We start from the raw sequence: 11097 nt of genomic DNA on the forward strand, positions 1-11097 counted from the left end.
AGAAGGAACCAACATCAGGTTAATTGTCCAAACTTCAAAAAATTAGTTGATGATTATATTTCCTATACTATGTTCTAATCTTTGTATGTTTACACTGCAGGAAAATAGTAGAGTTGATGCAGCTCCATCAGCCCCAAGGCCAGCTCCTTCATCTTCAGCAGTACCCAGGGCAAGAACTATAGCTCCACCAGCACCTAGGCCAGCCCCATTAGCTCCAGCAGTTCCCAGGGCAAGAACTACAGCTCCACCAGCACCTAGGCCAGCTCCATCAGCTCCAGCAGTTCCCAAGGCAAGAACTACAGCTCCACCGGCACCTAGGCCAGCTCCATCAGCTCCTCCTGCAACTAGGAGAGCTACTACATCTATTGTTGCTGCTTCTAGGCCAGGTTCATCTAGTGTTGCAGCTACAAGGCCAAGTTCATCTAATGCTGGTGCTTCTAGGCCAAGTTCTTCTACTGCTGCAAAGCCAAGGGCAAAGAAAACCTTCATACCAACTAGAGCTTGAAGTACTGGAAGGCTGAGAAAAACTTCTTACAAGATGTCTGAGTGGTTCAATTGTTCTCAGGGTAGCAGGAAGAAGTAATTTCATGATGGTGATGTTGAAAACAATTTCCAGTTTGTGATGTTGAAAACAACTGTGAGTTTGTCATGTTGAAACCAGTTTAATTCAGCCTATTTTGGCTAGTTTGTGATGGCACTATGTAAGTTACCTAATTATGGTTGTGATCAAGGCTTTTATGCATCATTTAGACTTTGATAATGATATGTTGTCTATGATGCTGTCATTTAGACTTTCTTGCATCAAGTTGTTTATGATCTTATAGTTATGATGAAGATGATGTTGTCACTTTGGGTGGCTCGGTCTTGACCAACCCCTAAGTGAAGAAAATTTGTCACTTCGGGTGGCTCGGCATCGACCAACCCTTAAATGAAGCATTTTTGTCACTTTGGGTGGCTCGGCGTCGACCAACCCCTAAGTGAACCAAATTTGTCACTTAGGGTGGCTCGGCGTCGACCAACCCCTAAGTGAACTATTTTTGTCACTTTGGGTGGCTCAACGTCGACCACCCCCGAAGTGAAGCAAATATGTCACTTTGGGTGGCTCGGCGTCAACCAACCCCTAAGTGAAACATTTTTGTCACTAAGGGTGGCTTGGCGTCGACCAACCCCAAAGTGAAGCATTTTTGTCACTAAGGGTGGCTCGGCGTCGACCAACCCCAAAGTGAAGCATTTTTGTCACTTAGGGTGGCTCGGAGTCGACCAACCCCTAAGTGAACCAAATTTGTCACTTAGGGTGGATCGGTGTCGACCAAGCCCTAAGTGAAGCATTTTGGTCACTTAGGGTGGCTCGGCGTCGACAAAGAACTAAATGAAGGATCCGAACTACAAACAGACCTTTCATCACAAACCAACATAAAAATTACACTACAAACACCTTCATTAAAGGAAAGCTAAACCCATCACATGCCATGCCATACTTCACAGCTTAGTTCAACAGATTCAAATTTAGCACACATTGCAAGCCATAGTTCAATGCTTCAAAAGTAACTTAGTTCAACAGATTCAAACTTAACACATTACAAGCCATAGTCCAAAGCTACTAACTAAAGGCAATGACCCACATGGTCATATGATAACACAATTTATTCTTCACCACAAATACCCTTGATTTCCGTCAGCTTCCTCCTGTTACTTTCGCCAGCTTTCTTCATATCAGCAACAACACACTGCAAAGTACTCTTCTCAATGCTCAACTTCTCCTTCTCTTTAATCAACTCAGCAATGTAACAATCCAGCTTCTCCTTCTCTTTCTTCAGGTCAGCAAAGCTAAACTCCAAAGTACTCAGCAATGTAGTTTAAGCTTCCAAACCTGACTTGATGGCCAGGGGCGTAGCTTTCGATCTGCTCCAGGTGGCCGAGCGAATTGGCCCGCAGAGCGAAGCCGCCGAAGACGAAGATCTGTCCGGGGAGAAAAGTCTCACCCTGGACCGCATCGTTGTTGATGATCAAAGGAGCCATCGGACCTAAAGGCGACGATACAGAGGAACTCTCAATGAAAGCACCAATGTCGGTGTCAAAACCGGCGGATCTCGGGTAGTGGGTCCCGAACTGTGCGTCTAGGCCGGATGGTAACAGGAGGCAGGGAACACGATGTTTTACCCAGGTTCGGGCCCTCTTGATGGAGGTAAAACCCTACGTCCTGCTTGATTAATATTGATGATATGGGTAGTACAAGAGTAGATCTACCACGAGATCAAGGAGGCTAAACCCTAGAAGCTAGCCTATGGTATGATTGTTGTATATGGAGTTGATTGCCTACGGACTACAACCCTCCGGTTTATATAGACACCGGATAGGGTTAGGGTTACATAGAGTCGGTTGCAATGGTAGGAGATCTTGAATATCTGCATCGCCAAGCTTGCCTTCCACGCCAAAAAAAGTCCCATCCGAACACGGGACGAAGTCTTCAATCTTGTATCTTCATAGTCCAGGAGTACGGCTGAAGGTATAGTCCGGCTACCCGAACACCCCCTAATCCAGGACTCCCTCACTCCCCCATATTCCATTATGGGTGAGCCACTCTTCGAGTTGCTCCACTTGAACTTGCACACTGCAAACTTGATGACGATCACCACTTGATGTCATCCTCCATGGGTTGTATGAGATCTTCCTCTTGATGTAAGACCATGGAAACATACCTAACCCCACAAAGAACTCTCACGTAGACCATGGGTTAGTACACAAAGCGTAATGGACAATGCTTACCATACCATGGGATCACTTGATCCCTATGGGTACTTCTTCTACGCTTTGTGAGTTGATCAACTTGATTCACTCTTGACTTAGTCTTGATCAACATTGAATCTTTCCAACTCTCATTTGGATGATGTCTTGAAGGTAACCATGAATGATCACACAATCTTCTTCTTCAAGATATGCTTGCAATAAGCTCAACTCACACATGACCAATCTTTGGATAATTCCTTGAAAAGCACTTTGGCCATCTCAACTCACACATGACCAATCTTTGGATAATTCCTTGAAAAGCACTTTGGCCATCTCATAAACTCCTTGAAACCAACACATGGACTTCAAGACAATCCTATGGACAAATCCTTCAAATATAACTCAAGGCAACCGTTAGTCCATAGAGATTGTCATCAATTACCAAAACCACACATGGGGGCATCACATGTCCTTTCAAAGGTGTTTCTCCTAATGATGATACAAGATATAAAGCAAGGTTAGTTGCTAAAGGTTACAGTCAGATTCCAGGTATTGACTATAACGAAGTCTTTTCTCCTGTTGTGAAGCATAGCTCTATTCGCACTTTACTCAGTATTGTTGCCATGCATGATCTTGAGCTTGAACAATTGGATGTTAAAACTGCATTCTTACATGGAGAATTAGAAGAGGATATTTATATGGAACAACCTGAAGGTTTTGTTATTCCTGAAAAAGAAAAGCTTGTCTGTAAGTTAAAGAAATCTCTTTATGGATTGAAGCAATCCCCGAGACAGTGGTACAAGAGATTTGACACCTTTATGCTCTCTCAAGGTTTCAAAAGGTCTAATTATGATAGTTGTGTTTATTTGAAAACTGTCAAAGGTTCAACTATTTATTTGCTCCTTTATGTTGATGATATGCTAATTGCTGCAAAGAGTATGTCAGATATTGATGAACTAAAGAAGAAATTGAGTAATGAATTTGAGATGAAGGATTTGGGTGCAACAAAGAAAATACTTGGCATGGAAATATCCATAGATAGACCGTCTGGAAAAGTGTATCTAAGTCAGAAGGGATATGCTGATAAAGTTCTTCGTCGTTTTAATATGCATAATGCCAAGCCAGTAAGTACTCCGTTAGCTGCACACTTCAAATTATCATCAGCTTTATGTCCTAAGTCAGGTGCCGATATTGAGTACATGTCTAAAGTGCCCTATTCAAGTACAGTTGGTTCACTTATGTATGCCATGGTTTGTTCTCGTCCGGATTTATCATATGCATTGAGTGTTGTTAGTAGATACATGGCTAATCCTGGAAAGGAACATTGGAAAGCAGTTCAGTGGATTTTCAGATACCTGCGAGGTACTTCTAATGCTTATTTACAGTTTGGGAAAACTAGAGATGGACTTGTTGGTTTTGTTGATTCTGATTTTGCTAGTGATTTGGATAAGAGAAGATCACTCACAGGTTATGTTTTCACCATTGGTGGTTGTGCTGTGAGTTGGAAAGCAACTTTGCAGTCTATTGTGGCTTGTTCCACTACTGATGCCGAGTATATGGCTATTTCTGAGGCATGCAAAGAAGTTATCTGGTTGAGAGGTTTGTACACTGAGCTTTGTGGAGACTCATCTTGCCCTACTGTATTTAGTGATAGTCAAAGTGCTATATATCTTACAAAGAATCCAATGTATCATGATAGAACAAAGCACATTGATGTCAGATATCACTATATTCGAGATGTCGTTGCTGAAGGTGATTTGAAGGTATGCAAGATAAGTACTCATGATAATCCTGCTGATATGATGACAAAGCCAGTTCCGACCAATAAGTTTGAGCTTTGCTCAGGCTTAGTTGGTATTTCTCACTGGTCCTATGGACTTTGATGCACAAAGTGTTTAAGCTGATTTGGATGGAGTTATTCACTTTCTTTGACTACTGGAGGGAATTTGGCTCAAGGTGGAGATTGTTAAATTGTGATCCAAATTCTAGTACCGGTTTGGACTAGACGTAGTACAACCGGTGTGGGCTTTTGCGTTGGCGTCGATGCGTACGAGTACAACTCGTTTACTTGTCCTACAAGGACTCCTATGTGTTGCCCCTCTTATATACCCCATGTAGTCGCACCTCAGACGGCCTGTCGTCTCGTGCTTGTAATACTCCTCCTCATAGTGATTGCGCCTTCGTGCGTCCGTGGTTTTCTCCCGCAAGGGTTTCCACGTAAAAATCCGTGTCTCTCGTGTCTCGTTTATTCTCGTTATTATCTAACAAGTGGTATACAGAGCCAAGTTATAGATGCGAGATTTTTTAGACGAGAGATATTAGGGTTGCGGTCTGTTCCGCCGAGAACGTATCCTGTGAAACGGACGGACTCATGCACCAGGTGCACCACCAGGTTATGGGCCATTAGATTCGAAATCAAGGGGCAAGATGCATCTGTAAGGGGAGCTGTTGGTACATTTGCAAAACAGACCTTCAAATCTAGCTTAATATATCGGATGGACCTCCCAAGGCTAGTTCGTCTACCTCGCTTTTCCTTACTACTACTCCAGGTCGCTCTGTACTACCGAGCTTCTGTTTTAAACAAGCTGAGGAATTTGACAAGTTGTGCTCTTGTATCAGCTAATCTAATTGTTGTGTGATTGCCCATTGCTGACTTTAGCAAAAATTACAAAAAAAAAATCAAATTGATTCTTCACGCAGTTGGAAAGCTCAACAATATTAAGAAGTACTGTATCAGATAAGCAGAGAAGCAGATGTGGCCTCTTTCCTAAAAAAAGTATCAGAGAAGCAGATGTTGTTTTGCAACTGAACCAAAGATCTTTAGAAGCTTCCATGGAAGAACATCACGTCTTTTACATTGAGACATCACAAGCATACACATCAATTGTACAGCAACCGCCCTTCTAAACTACAAACAAGCCGCATACTAAATTTTGTTACCAAGTGTACTTTCTTGCTGATTACATGGTTCCAGAAAAATCGGAGTCTGAGACAACCAGACATGATCTGTACTAGTATGGGAGGTGACATTATCAGTTTCATGAGCTGCCAACTAGGAGACATATGAAGATGACTCCTACTCTGAAGATTATCCGGTCATGCCTTCAACTAATCGATTTGAAGATCAAAGGCAAACTATTGTTGGAGCATGAAAGATGGTCCTGAATCTGAATAATCACCGAATAGTCAGTTCTGGAGCAACCATAAAAAACATGATATAGAAATATTTACCTGCCAATGAGTGGTCGCGGAAGAGGCTTATGTGGCCTGACAATATGTATGTAAGTAATCTTGATATGTCATTCTTCACTGCAGCTATATAGTATAAACAGTCGTTATTGGGAAGCAAAGGATAGCGAGATGGAGGAAGGGACAATAACTCAAAACGAAAAACAGAAGAAAAAGAGGTACAACAAGTTTGCATTCAGATTTCTGAAAAAATATGATAATCTCATATCTTTTTGTCAAAAATAGCCCCAACATATTAGATGAAAACAATAAAGTGAAAGTGTACCTAAATATTATATGAAATAAGTTGCTGTGATATTACCTCAAATTAAAATCAGTACCAATATCTAGTCATATAGTTTCTAAAACAAATCCTCCAGTACAGTGGCATGCAAATAAAGTGAGCATGAAATTCTATCCACTGAAGGAATCAATTTCGCAACCTAAATAAGATGATAATAAGGTACAAGGGTGTGCTTCCAAACCAGGGACATGCCACATATGCCACCAAGAGCAGGAAATGGCGATGCATTGTTTTATGCATAATTCTTGGATGCAACAACTTTGGCTACCTGCCTTGTCAATGTCAAAAGCAGCTTCTGATTTGCATAAGAACATGAAGAATTGCAGCCCTGTTCGCGGTCCGCATCTTCAACAGATTTACCAGCTCCAGGCAATAAGACTCCATAATGACCTTCCAACATAGTAATGAGCCAAGCCAAAGTTCGGAGTGACACCCCATCTTGCAAATCCATTGAAACTAACATAGGTTATGAATCTCATAGCAATCACATAAGCAATCATAGGCAGCTCTATCCTCTATGCGAAACTAACATTGGATTGTCTTTTACTAAAAATTTGCTACCAGATAAAACAGGGATCCCAAAGTATCGGATTTATAGAATAAGAAGGTCAGTTCACTACTATATCATGTTTTTTCAAACAAATTATAGGGAACAATATGTGAGGTTTTGCAATGGATTGTAAGGAACACTGACATTCTGCAAGTCATGGTTTAGTATACATTATATATAGGAGACTGAAAAAAACCAGTTTTGTCCAAAAGATGAACTACTGTAGATAATAAAATCAGGAAGATGAACTTGTTAATGCTTTCACGAAGTTCAGTTGAACATTGTAAAGTACAAGTTCTGTTTAATATTGTTTACGAATAAAGGATCCAAACAGGGAGTGCATCCCTTGTAATTTGCATGAAGATTGTAGAAATATACTCGTAGCTCATACCTAAATATTGTGCTGACAGCGCACTATTCCAAATCTTAATCAATAAAAACATGCCTTTTGAGAAGAAGCATACAGACCTAGATCTAGATCCTTGAGCTGCTGTAGTTGGATAGTGCCACCGGCGGCGTTAGTGGTAGATTGAGTATGCCCTCACAACGAGGCGCTGCTGCGAAAGACGAAATCGAGGCACTGCTTTCAACAAATCAGATCACCCATCTGGATTTCAGTGAGACGACGCTCCATTGGTACATGATTGAGAGAGATCAAGCGAAATTTACTAACCTATTTTGCCTGTTGGAGTGGTACAGAAGAGGGAGAGAGAGAGAGAGAGAATACTGATTTTGGTGAAGATCTGAGATCAGTTCTTGAGCTCGCTGGACCTTAACAATAGCACCAGGCGGCTGCACTGGTATAGAATCTGGCAAGGGGAAGAACACGATCTGGATATGGTGAGGTCAAATCGCTGCATTTAACTGCACTGCAAAGACTGTTCTGCAAATGTGCCAGCAGTCCCATCATCTCACTGAATCCTGTCCCTCTATTTTGAATCCACGGCCCATGTATCGCTGGAGCATCTGGTGCACCAGTTTGCTCGTTTCACCAGATACGTTCTCCTGTTCCGCCGCCGCCGTCCCGAAAAGAAGCCGAGTCCGACAAGAAATTGATCTCCGCTGCTGTGCCGCCCTACAAATCCGTGCACTATCGGAGCCGCTCTTCCGATCCACCGAGTCGCTGCTGCTTTGTACAGGTTTTTAAGCCGCGAGTTGCCGCTGCTGATGCTCGTTCAAGTCCCGAGGCTGCTACGCTGCTGTTGTTTCACATCACGTCAAGCTGAACCAGATCGGTTTTAAGTAGTACTAGTGGCCGATCTAGTATATCACGTGAAGTCAAGTACAATAGTATATCTTGGATTTTTTACTACGTGCAGCTTATCTGATCTACTGGTACTACTTGACTACTAGATCAGAATTGTTTTTCATCTTCAAGTGCTACGTCTATTGCCCGAAATACTAATATAGTGGTTGGGGCGCACCCTTGGTGCGCCGCCTGAAAGGAAGCTGGGGCGGTGTCAAGTGGGGTGCGCCTCTTTCACCATCTAATATGTACTAATGTATGCATCCATTTCTATTAGTATTTTCCAATTTACGTAACATAATTGCATGAACTTAGCTTAGCTTAGTTCACTGTCCTCTTTGTACCATGCACTATCACTGTCCTATTTGTATTAGGCACTATTATAAAATCAGACTGAAAGCACATGAACATGGATCAGCTCTAAGAGAAAAGCAGTGACATCATAGATCATAGATATCAACGGAGACATCTGGTGCAACAGGCATCAGTCTTAGCTTACATACACAATCAGGTTGTTTACGAAACCCTCGGTCTGAAGCATGTCCATCTTTCATGAGTTGATAGGCAGAAAGAAGACTTTGCTTAGAATTAGGAACGTGCAGAATATTGTTCAAATTCAACGACCCGGAGGGAGTAGATAAAACTGAATGGCCGATGTGTGCAATGTCCATACCTTGTCCGCTAGCAATATGAATCTGTTCGTTGCCGGTGTAGCGGTCTCGAACAACAAGCTTTTCCAGTTCCCCGGTGATATGATCGGTCGCACCGGTGTCGAGGTACCAATTGGTATCTACGCCATATGAGTGTGCAGCGTTGGCAGCGCGATGTTGGCCACCATTGCCACCACCGCCGCCACCACTGTTGCCGCCACCACCACCTCCTGCAGGGTTGCAAACATTGTTGTTGTAGTTCTTGTCGTAGCGCTTCCTGCAGCGCCACGCTCCATGGCCTTCCTCTTTGCAGATCTGGCAGCGCTCGCGGTCACCGCGAACACCACCTTTCTTGCGCAGCGCACCACCAGAGGAGCCACCGCCAGAGTTGTCTTTGTAGCAAGGAGGGTCGGAGTTGTTGTCCTAGCCGCCACGTCCGCCGCTGCTGCCGCCTCCACGGCTGTAGTTGCCGCCGCGGCCACCACCGCGGGATGCAAGGTTGGCGGAGTGGTTGGGGGAGAAAGCCGCCAAGAGCAACGAAAAGAGCTCGGTGAGCCCGATCTGTTGATCCATGGTGGCGCGTGTGGAGATAGCGGAGACGAAACCGTTGTAGTCAGGTTCGTGTACCAGGCCTTGGAGAATTTGGTCGACGAGGTCATCTTCTCCAAGGGGCTTCCCGGCGGCTGCGAGCTCTTCGGCGATGCCCTTCATCTTGGTGAAGTAGGTTGCGGCCGAGAGGTCCCCCTTGCGCGTGTCCCCAGGGCAGAACGAAGCTGGATGGTGCGTGCCCTGGACTGCGATGAAAAACTCTGGAGCAGGGCTTGCCAGATGCTAACAGAGGTGGTGTGATTCGAGACTTGCATGAGAACATCGCGAGAGAGAGAAGCAGCATGGTGACGGTCTCCTTCCCGTCACGGATCTCCTTCTCAGGGAGGAGGACGGCGTTCGGCTCCTTGATCGACCCATCCAGGTAGCCCATCATCCATGCCGCTTTGATATGCGGCAGGACTTGTGCCTTCCACACTAGAAAATTTTCCCTGATAAGCTTCTCGATGATGGTGTGGCCGAGCGATGCGAGGGAAGGGAAGGCCATGGTGATGGGAGAGGAGGAGGACGACATGACGTAGATGCGTTGGAAGAGAGAGGCTATGTATACCATGTAGAAAATAAGGCTAAAGCGTATGCTGCTAGCAGGGACGCGTGCGTGTTAATTATAGGCACAAAGGGCCGCGGGATTACAAGGTTGTTAGGACATGGATTGATCTCCAAATTACAAACAAGGATAAGATCTAATCTCAACAGCCTAACTAAGAGTACAACAACTACACATAGTATACGGTTTATAGTTATACCGTATGTACATTGTATGTACATTGTTTAACACCGTCCTCGCCAGCCATCATGGACCAGCCTGTTGGCGAAGCCCCACGCTCCGAGTACGTACTTCCGGTTCAACGACGTGCACGAAGCTAGCACTCGACGTGCAGCAAGCTAGCACCGGCAAGATGCACACTTTGGTCTATGAAAGAACTATAGTCTATGGAAGCGATGCCCTTTGGTCTCGGACTCACGTCTATTAATATTTGGATTTGCTATTTCACATCTAGATATAAATGTGAAATAGTTATCTCACATTTAAATTCATCGTCATAAGATAAAATCAAATAACAGATTTGCTAACATGTCTAAGTGGAATCCAGTGACGTCTCTTCTTAGTCCCTAGCGTAATTCTCGTGTTAACTATTGATCTCGTTTCTTTTAATCGCCCGCGTCGCTCGTTTTCTTTTAAAAAAGGAGGAGTACCCTCACCCTCTGCATCTGGACGATGCATGCGGCCACTTTATTAATTATTCTCACAAGACCTTATAAAGTCATACAAACAGTAAAAATAAAGCCACCGTCTAAGTAACAATTGTCACTACACCTATTCAATTGATGAAGGGGCACTAGTGCAGAACCGGGCAATAGCACCGGTTCGTAAGGCCCTTTAGTGCCGGTTTAGGAACCGGCACTATTATTTCGGCACTAAAGCCCCCCCCCCCTTTAGTACCGGTTCAGCACGAACCGGTGCTAAAGGGAAACCACGTGGCACGAGCCAGCTCCGGGGGCCGGGAGCCCTTTAGTACCGGTTGGTAACACCAACCGGTACTAAAATGTTTGGGGGTTTTTTGGTTTTATGATTTTTTTTCATTTAATTTTGTGTTTTCCATTTTAATTCTTTTTCGTTTGCTGGTATTTTACGGTACTACACATTGTACACGTTATGCATATATATATATATATATATATATATATATATAAATAGAATTTCTAGTAGAACCAATCATATATATATCATCAATGTCTCACAAACCACCATATTAATTTACACATACACACATGTATAGCTATA

The 11097-nt window shown here is 43.7% G+C and overlaps 1 long non-coding RNA gene across 3 annotated transcripts; it reads right to left on the minus strand.

Annotated features, from left to right (window-relative positions):
- Positions 1 to 5560: 5560 nt before the first annotated feature.
- Positions 5561 to 7746, minus strand: LOC123107912 (uncharacterized). 3 transcript variants are annotated; one of them, XR_006451800.1, is made up of 4 exons: positions 7483 to 7746; positions 6528 to 7366; positions 5959 to 6042; positions 5561 to 5894 (listed from the first exon to the last, which is right to left on the minus strand). It is a non-coding gene; the product is annotated as an uncharacterized lncRNA (long non-coding RNA). The 3 variants fall into 3 exon arrangements; XR_006451801.1 differs by having other exon boundaries at positions 6528 to 7389; positions 7483 to 7528; XR_006451799.1 differs by lacking the exons at positions 6528 to 7366; positions 7483 to 7746 and having other exon boundaries at positions 5959 to 6478.
- Between the last annotated feature and the right edge of the window lie 3351 nt (positions 7747 to 11097).

Source organism: Triticum aestivum, chromosome 5A (assembly GCF_018294505.1).
Source record: "Triticum aestivum cultivar Chinese Spring chromosome 5A, IWGSC CS RefSeq v2.1, whole genome shotgun sequence".
Lineage (NCBI taxonomy): Eukaryota > Viridiplantae > Streptophyta > Magnoliopsida > Poales > Poaceae > Triticum > Triticum aestivum.